Raw genomic sequence first — 15,715 nt, forward strand, 5'->3', positions numbered from 1 at the left:
AGAACCTCTAAGTAGGAACGATGTTTACGTAGACTGTCTGAGACATCTGAATTGTGCTGAACTTCAGCCATCGCTCAACCAATTACACCTAGCTGCCAGGGCTGGGAAGGGAACCAGGATAAACAAGCGTGGTGGTGTCTTCCTGAATCTGCTGGCAGCCTGGCAAAGCCAGCTGGGTGGCAGAAGCTCCTTGGACCCCACATCATGGCAGAGCTAGTGGAAGCATTTTAATATCGAGGATCGTATGGCTCGTCGTTGCAGTAACAAGAGCGAGGGGTTGGCTGGGAACTGGCGGGTGCTGCCGGCAAGGAGATGCATTAGCAACACCAAGCCGAAGGGGGAGAGAAAGAGGAGCAAGAGCGTGAGGAAGGAAGATGAGTCTTGTTATTCACCAGCTTCTTCAACCTGCAATCCAGAGACTTCAGAAAGAAGCAGAAATGACCTATTGTTCGGAATAAATTCATGGTGCAGGCATATAACGGAAAACATTTACGGATCCATAAGTCCAAAATCACTGTAATCAACTGGTCAACACTGTTTATCAGCCTCTTGGGGCGCTCATCTTCTTCCATTTTCTAGGAGCCACCCAGAACTTACCAGAGGAGCTGCATACATGTGGGTTGTAGCAGATCTGATCCTACATTAGGGGTTTGATTTCTCCACCTTGCTGTTCTGCAAAGATGTTACAGAGGCAATGACCCACCCTCTGCATGGAGGTGTTCACGGGAAGCATCTTCTGATGTGGGATACTGTCACCCCCCATGTATTCTGGAAAGATTAACCCAAAGCTCAGGTAGAGGATGAGGGCTGTGCAGACATCCCTGCTGCATCAGTGTGACACATCTGCTGGACGTAGTCAGGAAAGGAAGGGAAGGGCAAGAGTCCACCGGTCCATAACATACAAAGATTTCATTTTAAAACATAATTAAATGTTTCCTTTGCTAATAAATATTTCCAATGCACACAAAATACTTTAGAAAAAGAGAAATGTCTAACTAATGAAGAGATCATAGTAGCAGTGATGTTGAGCATCCATTTTTTACACATTACATGGCTTGAAGGGCATGAGGCCACCAGGCAGTACAACACACCCGTACTTAGTAAGAGACAGCTTTGGCAGGAATGGATTAGTCAGTGTTCTCGGGGACATCTCCTCAAAGAGAGGCTTTCTTGGGTAGCATCACAAATTATGGTGTTAATATACAATATTATATTGTGATGCAGAACTTGGTCTAAAAACTTGTTTTTCTGAGACTTCAACATCCAGAAGTGGTTCTTCCTCTGGAACTAAAAATTGGCCTTTACTAGTCCTTCCTTTTCCAGGGCCACTTTTATTACTATGAGTAGTGACCATTTATAAGAACGGTGCAATCCAACAGGGATAACGCTCCCGGGGACCGCGAAGGAGCCCACGCCGCGGTGGTTTGCCATGAGCACCCCTGGAGAAGGACGGAGACACCAGCCTGCAGAAGGGCTGTCTGACAGGTACGTCCCAGCTGGAGCAGCCCAGCTCCCTGCAGGAAAACTGTGCAGTGACACTTAGGACTGTGGTGGAATACACTATCCCCTGAATTTCCATAAAGAAGGGTAAAAAGATATAGGGAAACCTTTATATATTTCTTTCTAGCTCCACTTTGTCTACAGCATCATTGCTGCTCCAGTGCCCACACCCATCCCAGCTCCAGCAGCGGTACCCAAGGGCACCGCAGATCCCGTCCTCGCCAGCCTTGCGCTCCGAAGCTGAACAGCAACGCTACTGCTAAAAGGAGAAATTTTTAAACTTCACTCTCAGCTCACCCGTCAAACCATCAGGAAAAAAACTGAATAATGATCAGCTTCAATTCAATTGTTCCGTCGATTCGTTTCTGTCATCGCAAATTGCAATGTGAAAGTTTGGATTTCACATTACAGCTCTGACGTGCAGGTTTCAGCTGCAGCTTTACCTGCTGCCCCACAGCCGCGGATTAAGGATTTTCCTCCTCCCCGCGTCGGCGCAGCCCCTTCCTGTGCTCCGTCCCCCTCGGTTACACGTGCTCCCTGCTTTCCACCGAGGGAGGAAAACGCTTTCCCCGCTTCCAGGGAGCAGGCTGTGCCCGCCGCGCGCCCGCTCGGTCGCCGCTCAGCCTCGCCGCGCGCCGCGGGCAGCTTCACCCGGCGCGGCGGGGCTCCTCAGCCCGGGCAAAGGCGGCCCCGGCACCTTCCCGGCCCGAACGCAGCCGGAACGAGGCGCGGGGCCGCGCTTCCGCCGCGGAGCGGGTCGCCAGGTCGTTGCAGAGTAGGTTATAGGAGCCTCTTGCACGCGCTTCTGCTCCCAAAAAGCATCAGCGGCGCTTTGCAGCTCTGCACCGGTAACAGAGCAACTTCTTTACTTATAGCACAGTAAATAAGCAAATTCAGTAAATAAGAAACAAAAAAGGCCTCAGGAAGAAGAATGTCAGCAATTAGTGACCCGAGGGGCACAGAAGGAGTTAAAAAAGGTCGAGCATAGCTGGCAATTGAGAAGTAAATTAGCAGAAGAAATTAATCTGGGAGCCAGAGTGGGTCACGGTAAATTACGCTGTGGACTCCGTTTGTTGCCTGAAGTTATTCCAAAAGCAGAATTATTCCAGGAAAGAAGGATAACTGTCCCTTAATAATCCAAACCCAGATACAAAAACAAGAATATTTTTTAGCTGAATACCAAATCTGTATCACTTCGAAGGAATTAACCGCTCGCCCAGGTTCTGCTCTCTAGCTGTTCCTACGTATGCAGACCGGAGAGGAAAGCATGGGGGGGAATGCAGGAAGCCATGGCACTAAATCGAAGTTTCATATTCACTCTATACTATATATATATATTTTCAAATATATTTGATTTTCACTCCCCAGATCCAATCCTAGTACCACGAAACATATATTAATTTTCAAAGTGTACCTGTACAATGAAAATAAATACTTAAATAAAAGCCCAAAGTTAAATTTGCAAATTTGAGTGCAGATTTTGGAACTAGCATTTGTTCTCAGAGCCACTATACTCTGCAGTAGGCTGTGGATTAGCATAAGTCTAATTTGCCTGATACCGCTTTAGCAGCTTCTTAACATAGGTGTAAGCATTAAGGCTTTTTATAATTCCTGAGTGCTTATGACACTTGGTATCTCAGGTCTTTTAAGCCCGTGTGCTAGGAATTACACATCCACTGCCAGGTTAAAAATAAAAGTAAATATATAGTTTAAAACAAGACAAACCAAACTGCCCTTTATCCCTACAGGTTTACCAAGTATTAAGCTTTAACAGCTTTACAAAATCTAAATTGAAGAGAGATTTGCTTTCCCCTCTTCACTCGTTCCAGGCACCGAGAGCAGGCCAGTTACCGCTGGCGTCTGCTCTGCGGCCGTCCTGGGGCAGAGCAGCGTCTAACGAGTACATCAGCGTTTCAAACTCCGCAATGAAAGATTTAATCACACACAACGCTGGACTTATGAGTACTATTATTTAATCTCTGAAGCAAATATACGTTAACATGCATCTTAAAGGCAGTTGCTTTCAAGGGGACTTTTATTTTAATGATTGAAATACCATGCACTAAAGGAGATCTACAATAACAAAACGCAATACCCTCTGCCCACTTCTGATACTAACACTGTAACATCAACTGTCTTTCATTTTTATGCTGAGAAGACCTTTTCCATTCATACTTCTTTTTTCCAACCGTTAGTGATACTTGGAAATAAAGATATAAAAAAGAATCCAAAAGAACTGATGGGTATGGAAATAATTATCCACGGAAAGCAGCAAGTCTAGAGACACCTTCCATGTGTCCAGTCTGTCTGAAGAGCTCAGTAAACTTGTCTGAAATTATTCTGCAAATTAGCAGGAGTTTTGAGACAAAAAGGGGAAATAAATTCAACATTAATTCAGTTAATGTTTTCTTGAATTGCTTAGTAGCTCTTTCTAGTTCTTTTGCGTTGATATAAGGGCTATTATTAAAATACCCGAGCCAGCTACTCCTCCTACAGGTCAGCCTGCTGCTGTCCTGGATAGTCAGAAGGCAATCTTGGTATTTCAGAAGGTAGCAAAGTTTTTTCAATGGCCCAGCAATAATAATAGGCAGCACAGTACTACTGCAGGGAGAAGAGTGTTGTCATTCTGCTGTACACTGCAAAAGATATTAAACTGTGATCTCAACTGTTTGTATTCATTAAAGATCCTGTAACACATTTTATAAGGGTAGGTTCGTTAACCTCAAGTCTTTGGCCAAATTCCAACTCAGTTACTGTCTACCTGAAAATTCTCTCATTAAATTAAATCGATCCATCTCCTCCCTTAAACTGGTGCGTGGCAGTGGCTTGAGCAGCTAAGAACTTCTAGGTTTCATCTTAGAAGCAGCTTATTAAGGGCTAGGTTAAGAATATCAATACACTTTTAGCTGACACCAGATTATATGCTGCAATGAGTATTTGCAGAATGCTTCAATATCCACTTACAAAAGAAATATTGAAGTGAGATGTGTAATTTCATAGTAGGACACATTGTATCCAGAAAAGAAATCAGGTAAGATTGTCGCATTATTTGCTGAGAAATCCACTGACAGGTAGAGTAAGCAGCTACAAGTGAAGGCTGAAGATCTGAGTAGAGACCTTCACGACATTTTAACATTTTTTTAAATCCCCTCTATGCAAACGACAACATTTTTACTTTTCACACAAGCAAGAGATGTTTGTCATCTAGTGATTATATGGACTGTAAATTCATTGAGTCGTGTTACAGCTTTTATTCTTTTGATTGCAGCATTTAGTGGGGATGTTTAATTTGGGTTGCCCGGAACGACAAGGAACAGTTTAAGCGTACGCTGTTCTTCAGGCTCCTGCTGTAACAGATCTTATGCGGCACGTCTACCTTTCAAGAAAGCTTTCAGTGAAACGCTATGCATAATTAGACAGGGTGGGATAAGCACTGAGGGAGGAACAATTCCTTAAAGTATTTCTGGCAGTGAAGTGCTTGCCTAAAGGTGGATTGCCCCTCTCTACAGAAAAGCTGAGAAGTGGAGAAGCAAATCTGTGTGAGAGGTGTGCGGTGGCTTGGGGCTCCGCACCCTGGCGTCTTAACAGGTTGTCTGGAAACATCTGCTGTCCAAACACCTTCAGCAGCCTCTCTCTAGGGATGGTTGTTGGAGGCTTAGGAGAACCCCCAACATGACATCAAATGCATTTCTTTTAAATCTCCTTGATCTTCCTATACCTACAGATGTTTCAAGGTATTTAGAATCATTCCTGTCTGCCCCATAGGCTTCACCCTTGATTTTTACAAGATTTTTTTTCAAAATAAGACGAGAAATTGTTGGATAGATTCCTCATAGGCAATAGTTATCAATGTGAAATGCCTCCACATTAATAAAAGCTTTTTCAGGTTGTGGCTTCAGGATACCTGACCTATGTGTGCATGACCTGACCTTATGTACCTGACCTAAGTGTGGACAGCCACAGAAAAGGTAGCCCTGCTCAAACTCTAAATTCCCACTTACTTCCTTACTCTAACACTAGCATTCATTTAGCCTTAAACTCAATCATACTGGGGAATTGAGCTTAATGAAAACTTGTTTTTTTTTTAATCTAGTTAGGTTTTATCCTGAACTTTCAGTGACTCTTGTTGATAATGAGAATCACAAAAGGTATTCAGCATGCTTATTTAACATCTTTAAGCCTCAATAAATAAGCACCCTTCTGAATATTGCACCACATGCAGCAACTTCTGGAGAGTAGCACTTTAGAGACAGTGTTTCATACAATCTTCCGACAGAAGAAGGTTATCAGTTTTACAGATTAATTTTATACTAGGACAGGACATTCAGTGCCAGATATATAGCAATGGCATTGAGGCAAATGGGACTTTTGGCAATGAGAACAAAGGCCAAGTAAATCAGCCAAGGCTGCAAAGCCAGTCTGCGCAGCGTGGAATTAGAGGGTATTTCCAACGGCCAGGCCCATACTTGGACACACGGCTACCACCGCACTCCTGCGTGGTTTTATTAAAAGCTCTGTGCAAGCTCCTGAAGCAGTCTGATTGCTGTTTCCCCATCAGTGCCACTTCTTCACAATATATACTACAACCTACACTACCTCCGTTGACGACAGCAGTCTGCATTTGCTGGCAAGCCTTCCGTGAAGTCCAGTTAAAAATCCATGTGCTTGAAAATGAGGAGATAAAGAAGCAGAGCTACTTTCCCAGATTAATCCCAACTGTGAACGTGGCTGCACGTAGAGCAGCTGGTGCCGAGGGAACGGTCAGCGCTGTTGTTTAGCCTGTTGCCTTGGCTTGGGCGCTCTTAAGAGCGTTTTATACTGTCTCAGGAAGTTGTTAAAAGCTTGTGTGATGATTTGCTGCTCAGGCTCAGACCCAAGCTATATTTGCATGACCTTTAGCTTAGCTGACTGCTTTGGCGCTTCATTAAATGGCCGATTAAATGTTTTCTTTTTATAAATACGAACTATCTCTGTGTTCCATAACGCCCTGATTTCCTAAGAACGCCAGACATTTTCTGGTAAAAGCATTAATTAGCAAAGGCTTGTGGGACTGATATTTTAGTGATTTCATTCTTTAGGTCTCAGCATAGGCAGATGACAACGATGCAATATCACGGAAAATGTCTACTAAACTGTAATTAGCAAAGAGGTACAAATTTTGTCTAATTTGCACCACTGCAACAGAACTGGTATGACAGGACACTGTAATTTAAGCTTTGACAGCAGATGGATTGTAGTCTTTTACACTCTTTCCCAATACATTTGTGGAGCTGAGTGGGAATGTTATTGTGTATTCCTATTTACAGTTAATCTTTAATTGTAAACAGTGGGTGGGTTATAGAGATTGAACTATCTTCATCACAGCTCTTGAAACCAGGACTTTCTCCAACAGGAATTGAAAAATTGAAAATAGTTTGAACTATTCTCATTTCACAGTAGCAAAACTAAAAGCAGAATGTTGCTTTTGCATAATGCAATGAGATAATATGGAAGGCTATGAGGGGAGATTTTATTCTGCTTCTAAAATATACATATTAGTTCAACATGATCTTACACAATTTGACAAGCAGATTTTCATTATTAATAAGATGAAACGTGAGCCTTCTAATTAAGTGGAGAACAAACCACTGTAAACTACATTCAGAACACACAAATCTGTTGGATTTTAAATTTAATAATAAATCATTTATCTAAAGCCCAACTGATTTGCTGCATGATCTTAGCTGATAAGAATTTATTTCATTTGTGCATTCTTTTAGGCTCATTTACTTCTTTCTATCCTACTATTCTTAATGCTTCTATAAAACATTTTTTTTAAAGAAACCTTGTGTTGAAATGTAGCTATCAAAATGATTAGCAGGTAACAAAAAGCCTTAATATTGCTCTCCTTGATTTTGGGAAAGTGAGGTAATTTACAAGTAAAATGAAGTGTCTAATATGAATCAAACACTAAATCAGAACTGCACTGCTGGACTGTAGAAACAAAACACTAGAGAGGGAAAAAAGCATGTTACAAATTCCAACAGGAAAAAAATGCTAAATAGCCCTTACCCACAGGAGTTTCTGGAAACAAGTAACTAGTTACTTCAAAGAGATTTTAAAACACCACTATTCGGAGAAAACCTTTGCCACGTAAAGGTGTATCTGAATACAAATGACTTAACTTGGCCCCGTCTGCCTGGAGCAATGACTGTTGCAGGGCAACGTATTCAACAACCACGAGCATTACGCTTAATTCTGCACAGCCACATCCATGAGACAAAGTGAACAGAGAAACATCCATGACTGACAAAAAAGGTACTACATATGCAACTGAAAGCTGAATTTAATTCACAGGGTGTATTAACACTTTTTCCTGTGATCTTTGCATACAAAATCGTTGTAGTTGCTTAAACAGCTTCTGTGAAAAATTAATACTATATAAAATGTTTGTTTGATTTATTCTGTCATGAAGACTCTTCACTTGTCATCTTTGCACAGCTTTGTAAATCCTCACCTCTTTCAACCTTGGCTAACAAGGTGATAGTTCATATGATTTAATAGACTTCATAGATAATAGATTTCTGATCACCTGGGGAGAAAAGGTTGGTTTTTGTTTGTTTGTTTGTTTGTTTGTTAAGACAAGGATACCAAATGTCTTATGGCATTTTCTAAATATGGACACAACATAAATGCTCCCCTAGAAAATTCTTATTCATCAAATACATGCTGGTAGGCACTCAGGATGATACAGGAAACAAACACACTCCTCCTCGCTTTCATCTGGTAAAAGTCACTGGGCTATGCTCCCTTCGTCTACAGAAATGGGAAGAAATGAGATCAGCTCTTTTTACTAAGTGTTCTTACCTTTAGGATAGAAAAAGATGCTTTAATTGTTGTAATAATTCTTTTTTTTTTTTCCTGAACGCAAACATGTATTAAAGCATATATACTCTGGCACATCCTAAAGCAGAGCTGCAATGAAAGTTCAGAAAGCTTTTTTCTAAAACGTACTACAAAAATCATTAGAGAACTGTGCAGAAGATCTATGCTGTGTCCCCCCCAAAAAAATTATAACTGCTGCTTATGGAAAGTGCTCTTTCCTGTCTAAATTGGATTTCAATTACTTCAGCTTTCTTATTCCTTAGAAAGTTAAAGATAAGCACAAACACACCAGCTGCGATCTTTTCTGAAAATATATGCTGAAGAAAGAAGCACAGAGAATCTTGTGTGAACCCAGGAGAAAGATGTAAGTATTTTTCAAAGTCAAACAGAATTATCACCTGAGTGAGTCTTTATTTGCCAGCATACACATTATATTTCTCAGAGTGTTGTCACACTGGTTAAATTTAAATTTTAAAAGTAGAAGACTCATGACATCAGCAAAGAGTGGGAGAAATAAAGGAATTATGGAGACTTAGGAAACAGAGCAAAAGGAAGCGTGTTAGTGTCAGAACTGGCTTCTCAAAATTAAAGTTTTTTTCTTATTATTACAGAGTAATGTACTCTGGACTGCAGACTGCAGTTGAAGTTGTTGATCAAGCATTACTATCTTTTAAACAGTGACATCTACTACATTTATTTTAACATCCAGTGAATTCCAAAGCAAATTTGAATTCCAAAGGAAACCCATTCAAAAAGTGTGTTTTCCTTTTTCAAATACTTTCCAGCAATTAAGTTCAAACGCGAAGAGCTAGATTCCATGTATAGGGATAGTTTTTGAATTAATGGAGAGACACTCGTTCAATCCTGAAATTAACAGAAACATCTTTCACCGAACAATCAACACAAACAGAAAGAACAAACAAAACATCCACAGTTGCAAAGCTTTGAGTACATAAAACGAGTTTTTTAATGTTGTGACTGATCCATGATTTGAAAATATACTACAGCATGTTTTCATCAAATTAACATGGAATTAAAGTTACCTGTCCTGTATAGGTAAATATAACCACAAATAGCTGGTGGCATTTTGCCTCTCCCCAAAATCAGAACTGTAATGAAATACACACGCTGAAAGATCAGTTTCTATCAAAAGAGAACTGACAAGATTAACTAATTTTACACACTGGAAACCCTCAAGATTAACACACACAAGCATAAAATGGTAAAAGTAGCTTTTTGCTAGTTAATAATAAAGAAAACAAAGCAACAAGTATCTGACAATACACAACTGGAGATATTGTAGATACGATGTGACACGTAATTATAAAACCCTCTGGGGATTTACAAGTTGACACCCAATGTCCAGATCTGCATATTCATTGCCAGAACTTCATTTTCACTGACAGTGGACTGAGATGCCATGAAAAGTGTGTCTTCATCTGGTTTATAATGACAGTTTCAAACAAAGTCCTAAGAACTTAATAAGCAATGTAAACAGTTTAAAAAAAAATCATTCACTCTGATTTTGTTCCCGTCAAAATGCAAAATCAACTTACAGAGAATTTTATTTACTTAAAATATAGCAGAGAAGAAAAGAACATCAAGGAATTCTGAAAACAGTGGCAAATTCAGTCACACACATTAGTTAGGGGCTCCAGGTTTCAGTACAGAAATCAAAGTATAAAGCTGAAGAGACTCTAAAAACAAAATAAGCCAGTTCCAAGAAAGAAAATAAAATGAACATTGATGTTTCACCTCCAAAGAGGTCAGTAGAAATGCTTTTTGCAAATGTATATATTTAGCAGTTGAGTATGGTTGGTACTATGACTGCAATATACTAATTTTTTCTGCAATTTTTACCAGGCTGATATATAAAAATAATTTTCTGATTTCTGTGCCAAAAAGGACTTGCAAATAAGATCTATTCCCTTTAAAACTTCTCGGTGTCTTGAATGTTTAAGGCTATACATGCACTGCATTTTAAGGAATTTCAAGTTGAAACAGTAGTTGAAAATAGTGTTATATTACATAAATTATACAGTAAAGAGGATACTAGTAGGAAATGTACATATAATGCAGCATGAGTCTGTTTCTGTAAGACCAGTATACACTAGATAGTATTATATAATATCAGGACTTTAGACACAGAAAAGCTTGAACCTACCTGTGTTCTCAAAGTTGTAAACTTCTGACATACATATAAAATGGGTAAAATAGGCTAATTTGACAGCACTGTTTATTTATATTTGTTTTGTGAGTTTGATTAAAACACACAAAGAAATACAAATCAAACACTTTGCTACTGACACAATAGTGCACAACCAGTAAGAAAAGAGGTATCTTGAATTCTCAGCTGTGAATCACATCTACAGAAGCCTATTTTATTATTTGTTCAAAGAGATCCATTATATCATTTCTGTCTTTAAGTAACAGCAAGTCAAACATTATTTGCCCAAAGAATTAGAAACAGACTTGGTTCTTTGGTTAACACCACGTGACTTATATCAGACACAGGAATCTATTAAGAATAAACAGTTGTATGAGGAGGTTTCTTGGAAAGGAGGACAAGGAAGGAAAAAGAGATTGCTTAAAAATCAAAGAAACGCATTATGTTGAACTGAACGGCCATTTAAAACCTCCTGTACTAGGAATAATCAGGTTAAGACATCTCTTGAATTGCAGTGACATTGTTTACACACGATAACATCGGTTTCTCTAAGTATTACTTTGTACAAAAAGAAACAAGGCACCGAGTGCATCGGTGGTGTACAGACTGTATAAAAGTATGCAAGAAAATGCTACATACCATACGTATATTTAATACACTCATTAAAAATGCGGTGAATGTGTGCTATCTCTATGCAATATAATGCTTCACAAACCCAATTTCTTATATCTCTATGAAAGAATAAATTAAAATGTGAAACATATTTTAATAATCTTGCTGATAACAGCACAATTCAATATTTGTATATCAGTTATTAGCTTATAGTCACCAGAAAACAAATTCAAAATTACTGAAGATCAAGGGAACTATATAACTTTGGGACAGAGCCAGCAGCCTTTACTCATGACAAATGTCCCACTAAGAATGGAAAAGAGGCTCAGTTTTACCACTGTTATTCATGTTAATAGTACCTTTCTGCGAGTCATCTCAAAGACATAGATGGAACTGCTTATGGGCAAAGGTACTAAACAGCATGAAAGAAGCGTGGTTAAACCAGGACCTGAGTAAAAGGCAGTAGGGTTCAGGCCCTTAGTTATTATTTTAGCACTTAGATTGTTTAACAGTGATATAGCTTTGCTCATAGAGCATTTAATTTTACATTGTTAAATCATCTTATATAAAAATAGGTAAGAAAGCTCTGTAAGAAAGTATATATACTATATAAGGAGAAATTTCTCCTTAAAAAAAGCAAAGAAAGGGAAAAATTGAATAAAAGTTTTCACTACACTTTGTCATGAAAATCACATTAAAAACAGTTATCATAAATGAAACAGTACCAAGCAGTAATGAACCTTGTGGTTTACTGGAAAGGACAGCAAACTAGCTGTATAGTAAAAAAAAAAAAAAAAAAAAAAAAAAAAAAAAAAAAAAAGATCATTACTCTATCTTCTTTTTTATTAATATTCCCTAATACATTCAACTGCTTAGAAATTTTCTTAAAACATCGTAACAAGCCATTTGCAAAATTTACTATCAAAACTTGCTCAAAGTTCCTTACTCCTTACTTGCACTATGGTGTAGAAATTATCTTACATCTCAGCAGCTATGGTAATGCTTCTAGTTAATTCTGCAGATGCATTTGAACTTACGCTTTGGAAATCAAACGACGTTATAAACCAATCCCTTTTAAACCCTAGGCATGCAGTGAATGTCCACAGGCTTTGGAAAACACAGCAAAAGAATTAACGTGATACAGGGGGCAAGACTCCTGTCCTCAGACATAAGAGAAAAAAGGATGACGTTGATTACATCCCTGAATGTCCATGAGGTATTCCTTCACAGTATTGTATTACTGCTTCTGCTCTCCTGGGTGGGATTCTCAGGGACAGCCAAGTCTTGGGGCTTTATACCTGCTCCGCCAGACGCTTCCGAAAAAGCGAACCAAGTCAGCACGTAATGCGGCGGGCTCGTCCTTCTTGCTATTAGGCTAGCCTTGCCTGTTTTCTGGGCATCATTGGTTCCTGGTTTCTATTCCTAAAGAAGCAGTACTATCCACTTTCCTAACTCCTGGCATGTTTAGCTCTCAAGAATCTTATTCTACATCATATCAGCAAAGGCCTGTGCATCAAAACCTGACCCAGTGTATGTCAGACCAAACTGCTCAGCTGCGCCATGTTACATCTGGAATAGGCTCGCTAACATTAATATAACTGTGCCATATTTAGGTAGGTATAACCAGATAAGTTTGGTGCACAAGCTTTCTGCAGTCTGAGGAAAGGCAGAAATCCTACTTGAATTTATGGAGGGCCAGTAATAAATTCTTAAGGCTATATTACTCTATATCATTGTAGGCCACTGTGTATCCATCCTGAACACTATTCAGCCTTATTACATCTGTAAAATGTATTAGGTTAGAAGCCATAAAGTGCTCACACAAATCTGTGCGGCTTTCACAACTGTTTCTCTGAGTAGGGTCCTCCCTGGACCACAAGGCTCCAAGACTGGAATCTGAGTCACTGTAGATAATATGATATCAAGCCATCCCTTATTTTAATGCTCTCACTCTCAGATGATGTCACTTCATTAGATGCTGATTCACAGACAAGCAAATGCTCCTGTGTCTTCTCCCTTAAAAGCTATGAACAAAATTGTCCAAAATCCAGCTCTGGTATACTACAAAACCTGGCAGTGGAGTTAAACAGGCCAAAAATAATGAACAGTCTTGGATGACTTGTTCTAACAGTGAACAGTAAAAAGAAACAAAAAGAAGAGATAAATATTTGAATTTATAAGAGTCTCCTGATATTTGCTTTTTACCTCCATTCATAATTGAAATTGTATTTGCTTATGTTGTAGGCGCTATGCTGTATCAACGCTCTAATCTGCTGATCCTATTACACTTTCAGGGTCAGGTTTATTGGAGAATAATGTGGATGGCTCCTGAGTTCCTCTCATTAACATTAATGGAAAGCATGCATGCCTATCAGAGGGAGAATTAAATGAATATTTAGCTGTTACTAAAAATTCAGCTTAAGAAAGAAGTCAGTTTGCCTAACAGTTGACATGCTATAGTCTTAAAGATGGCTTGAAACGAGACAGCACTCCCAGAAAGTGTGATGGAATGGGGTAAAGGGCTCAATACATTTCTCAGTTAAATCAAAGGGCATTCTGCTGTTAGTTTCAAGTCAGAACAGCTAAGGCCAAAAGGTTTTGCCTAAAACACAATTGTCTGTTTTGCCATAAATTTTCTATTATCAATTTATACATTAACATATCTCATAGCCTCAAAAAAAAAGGGGGGGGGCCTGTGTTCTTCCTCTGCCTCATCATATTAAAACTCCAAAGGCTGGCATTTCAGAAACCTTCAGGAGCTGAACAGGTCATAGAATTTTGCACCAGATTGCACCAGAACCTTACTGCAAAAGGTGCAGAATGCCCTGGCTTCCAAGGTCAAGTGACCGCCACAGGTTTCTCAGGGTGCTGGGGAGTCTGCAGGAGCAAGTCAGTAGGGAGAAAAGGGAGAAAATCAGTAACAGAAATACAGATTTTAGGTCAACAACAAAGACATATTTGTCCCAAAGATATGGAAAATGGGAAGATACTGATGCCAGCATTACATTCACCATCAGGAATGGTTACAAGAGTTTACAGGAAAAAATATTCACTATAGTAGATGCCACAAAACTTGGCATCAAGTTTTCAGCTTGAGCATGCACTAAGTTGACAAATAGAATCCTCAGCTCTCATACTAGCACACACATGAATTCCTACGGCTCGCCATATTTTGAAATCTAATTATTAATGAAGTTAGAGGAGTCTCCTTAGATTAACGAATTACGTTGTATTTCTCAATATAGCAGAACTCACACCTTGCCTACCTTCTGCCTTTGCAGTCGGATCTCACTGTGTGGTTACAACGTGACTGTTGTCTGTCTCTTCAGCCCTAAGCGCGAGGCAGCACGTCAGGGACCGAGCTTTGAACCTCGCCGCTGCCAGCCGGCGTCTGCATGCTTGTTCCGCTGTGCTGCCTGGCTCACCGGGCAGCACAGCACGGCTCCGCTTAGTCCTTGCCTCCACACGGAGGAGAGTCCTACAGAGCTAAGTCCTCCAGCGGCTCTACGTCCTCTCATCGTCCTGCACAGTGGTTTCACACTTGCCTGCGTTGGCCTGTCGGATCACAATCTCATCCTTACCGCAGAGCATAAATGGAACCAAACACCTTCTCTCTTACTTACAATTCTTTGAGTAACTTCTTTTAGTGTCCCTTTGAGAAGACCTATATGAAATGTTCTAAACTTTAATCCAAATAGATTATATGTAGAAAGGACGAAATATTTTCAAGTATAGAATCTGTAAGAACTCCATTGTTCTACACTTATTTAAGGCTACACTATTAGGAAACAAATCCAATTCAAGAATTATAACCTTTACAGGGTGCACTGGCACGCAGAAAAGTAGTCAAATAATTTGATAAACTCTTCCAAGTACTAACTGTACTTTTGAATGAAGGTAAATAAGAAAAAGCTATAAAAAAAGTAGCACTGGCCATTCTGAGGAAAACACAAATGCCTCAAACTGTTTCCATTACTTTGTTCTTTAGGAATTCTGTTGTGCTTGAGACTCCACTGAATACACAACCTTAAGTAAGTAAGTAAAACAAAATGACAAACATATGAACAGGATCTCGGAACAAAAAGCGACATGACAGCTACTGATACTGTAATTCATAAAAAAAACTATAGTAAATTCCAATTATTTGTGTGACTGGTTTTGCAACAAAAACCCATATTCCACTGCCTAAAATTACATTCATTTCCATCCTTTATACATTCATTTCCACTTTTTGTACAGTATAAATCCAAATAAGCCAAATTATTTTTTTTGGTGAAGCATGAATTGGATCTGGATACCTCGGAAAAAGTCACATCATCTAGAAAGAAAAATCACCCCAAATACATCCAGCACAGGCTATTATAAATCTCTGCTGTGTCTAAATTAAGATTTCAATGTCTTATAAATCTGAATGATTAGTATGTAAAAACTGAAGCAGTGCACCTTACAAACTGGAACCCAAGTCATGACATTGTTAAGTTTAGCTTGGATTCTGCAACACATTACTCGCTGCACATTCCAAACGGACTTAATTTGTTTAATGGTGATATTAACCCTTCACTTGAACTAAAT

The sequence above is a fragment of the Rhea pennata genome, chromosome 3 (assembly GCF_028389875.1).
Source record: "Rhea pennata isolate bPtePen1 chromosome 3, bPtePen1.pri, whole genome shotgun sequence".
In the NCBI taxonomy this organism is placed as follows: domain Eukaryota; kingdom Metazoa; phylum Chordata; class Aves; order Rheiformes; family Rheidae; genus Rhea; species Rhea pennata.